The sequence below is a fragment of the Lathyrus oleraceus genome, chromosome 2 (assembly GCF_024323335.1).
Source record: "Lathyrus oleraceus cultivar Zhongwan6 chromosome 2, CAAS_Psat_ZW6_1.0, whole genome shotgun sequence".
NCBI classification, from domain to species: Eukaryota; Viridiplantae; Streptophyta; class Magnoliopsida; order Fabales; family Fabaceae; genus Lathyrus; species Lathyrus oleraceus.
This window is the reverse complement of record NC_066580.1, coordinates 383020153-383023464: the sequence shown is the minus strand read 5'-3', so window position 1 is coordinate 383023464 and position 3312 is coordinate 383020153. Positions and strand designations below refer to the sequence as shown.

General features: G+C 32.3%; 1 pseudogene; it reads left to right on the top strand.

Moving 5' to 3' along the window:
* The first annotated feature begins 451 nt into the window (after window positions 1–451).
* On the top strand, window positions 452–1717 carry LOC127123366 (xylan glycosyltransferase MUCI21-like; annotated as a pseudogene).
* The last annotated feature ends 1595 nt before the right edge of the window (window positions 1718–3312 follow it).

The window sequence follows — 3312 nt, the reverse complement described above, 5'->3', positions numbered from 1 at the left end:
ATAAACGAGTATGAATGCGGATATAGACACCTTAGTATCCATCCAGTCTCATACCCGCATATATATATATATATATATATAATATATATATATATATATATATATATATATATATATATATATATATATATATATATATATATATATATATATATATAAAGTTATTAAAGATATTTAAATAGTTTACCAACATTTGTTATCTATATATAGACCACGAAAGAAAGGACGAACCAAACAGAAGTATCAGTCTACTAACAGGAAAGTTAGAGCTCTTTTCACTTTAGAAAATCAATTTACTTTCAACCAGTTAAGTGAAATCCAAACCCATCACTGTAATATACATTCACTCACTTTATCTTCTTAATCATCCATATATCAAATTATAAAACCCACTTTACTCATAACATTTCTCTCTCTTTCTTCGAACAGTTCTGGTCCACAAGCATCCATCATGGAAAGGAAAACAACAATACTCTCAAAACCTGTTATATGTTTTGCTGTATTGGGACTCATCCTCATTTTTCAGATAATTGTTTTTCGAGGTAATCAATCAACAACCTCATAGGTTTTCATCAAAATATAACAAATGTATAACCATAACAGTTAAATTTTTTATTTTGTAATTCTTTAATCTTTACGCAGATGCAATTTCAAAGCGGGATTTAGACGGGGAAGCTAACAATACTGCATTAATCACATGTGACCGTTCTAATAAACTTTCCGACATATGTTCAATTAGTGGTCCTACACCTTTAGATCACATTCATGAGAAAATCCAACCTTACACTCTCAAAAGTATCTCAATGAGGTGTCATTCATCATAGTCCGGCAGTCATTTTCAATGCACGTGGTTACAACGAAAACTTCTTCCACGAAATAAGTGACATTTTCATATCACTTTACATCACCGTCAATTCTTTATCTCTGGGTCAAGATGTAATACTTGTGATGGCGGATGGTATATCATGGTGGTTCCAAAAATATGTTGATTTATTATCTACAAATAATCTAACAACCACTCGTTGCTTTCCATCGACAGTCCTAGGGTTGATAACACATGGACCGGTAACCATAGACCCTAAATTACTACCCTACCCTAAAACCCTTCTTGATTTCAATGCTTTCTTAAAAGGTGCATTGATAAAAAATAACATCCTAGTAATGTATCCTAACAATAAAGGTAGCCTACGTCTAACATTTGTTATTCGAAGGGGAAGTTTTACTCGTGTCATTTTGAATCAAGAAGAAGTCATCAAATTAGCTGAAGATATAGGATTCCATGTAAATGTGTTCGATCCATTAAGAGACCCTTCGCTTGCCAATGCTTATAGGTTGATTCATTCGAGTCATGTATTGTTAGGGGTGCATGGCGTGGGCCTAACACATTTGTTTTTCCCTGTAAAAGGTTCAATGGTTGTTTAAATTGTGCCTATTGGACTTGAATGGCACTCAAAAACCTGCTTTGAGAAACAAACAAAGATTTTGGGATTAAAATATGTTGAATACAAAGTAAAAGCAAATGAAAGCAACTTGTCATGGGAGTATGGAGCCGATAGCTCAATAGTGAATGATCCACCAATTTTTAGTGAAGGAAATTTGAATAACCAAGATTTATACTTAAAAGAAACAAAATGTGAAAATTGATTTAAATAGATTTAGAAAATGCTTGACAAAAATATAAGAAAAGGCCAAAATATCTATGAAGAATGCTAGTTAAATAAGTAGATAGTTAGATCTTTCTATTAAAAAAATACTTATACATGGATCCTCCTCGGCCTCTATCTTTTTCTTCTATTTTTTTTATTTAATATAAATAAATAATTAAATAAAATTGTTTAATTTTAATTTTCGTAGACACTGCATTCTTATTTAACTAAGATTTACTATAATTTTTAAATTAATCTATTAAAATCTCCATAAGAATAACAACACAAAATATATATATATATATATATATATATATATATATATATATATATATATATATATATATATATATATATATATATATATATATATATATATATATATATATATATATATATATATATATATATATATATATATATATATATATATATATATATATATATATATATATATATATATATATATATATATATATATATATATATATATATATATATAATGATACATGATTCATGATATTTTAGTTTAGTTTTTTTTAACAACATATGTAAACTATTGTTTTTTCATTCGATCTTAATAATCAACTGATGCAAATTTTTGTTTTTCCCATCGATCATGATAATCAACTAATGTAAAATCTACTATTTTTTTTCCTAATTCAAAATTATTAGTCATTCACGTACTGTAACACCCCAAAATTTACCCTCCTCATTCATACATTCATTTTTTAGGTCATTTAACATTTCATATTGCATTTCATCATGTCAATCGGGATTAGCTCCAAGAAGCTTGAACATCATCAGGGACACCCTGTGGGTTCTATCCAAGGTGATCGGTCAACGCAAGGAAAGGACTTGAGTTACTACCAACATGCGCAAATGTGGCTTATTCACCACGCAAAGCGCCAAGCTTGAAGAAGTAAAAAGCAGAGCCTGAGCTGTCATGCTCGCTAGGCGAGCAGAATGCTTCGCTTAGCGAAGTGACCTATTATACTCGCTAGGCGAAGGGTACGCGTTTCAGAATGTAACAGAAAATTCTGGGCTTCAGCTGACCTTATTTTGAGCCCACAAGTCACCAATATCAGTCTATAAATACAAAAGTTTCAATAGAGAAACGGACACCTGGAAAACACTGGAGTTTCACTGGAGAAAGAGCTTGAGAAAAGGAAACCTAGGAACTACTCTGCAGCAGCCTTCAGACAGCTCTGAGAAGTTCACTCCGACTCACACACTTTTTACCTCCGCCTCCCGCAAACCCTAACAGTGCTCTGCAAACCCAGCTGTGCCCGTCGATTTCAATCGATCTCTCCGATCAGGTATGCCTTTGTTCCTATTACTCTATGCTTTGAATTTGAATACTCTGAATGTATGAGGTAACATCAGGTTTTGCCCACGGGTTTGAATATGCATGAAAATATAAAACCATACCTTGAATGTTTTAATCGTTTTCGTTTATGAGATGGATACCACAGGGTTTCGGATTATAGAGATCGAATTGTTATCAAGGAAGAATCCAAAACCCGCAGGCCTTCGCTAGCCGCTTCGCTAGGCGAGCCTGCAGCGAAGCTTCGTTAAGCCTTCGCTAGGCGAAGCAATTGCGAACGTGACAGTATTTGCTTTTTTGTTCTGTTCTGTTCTAACCTGTCTTGTGTTTCCATGGCAT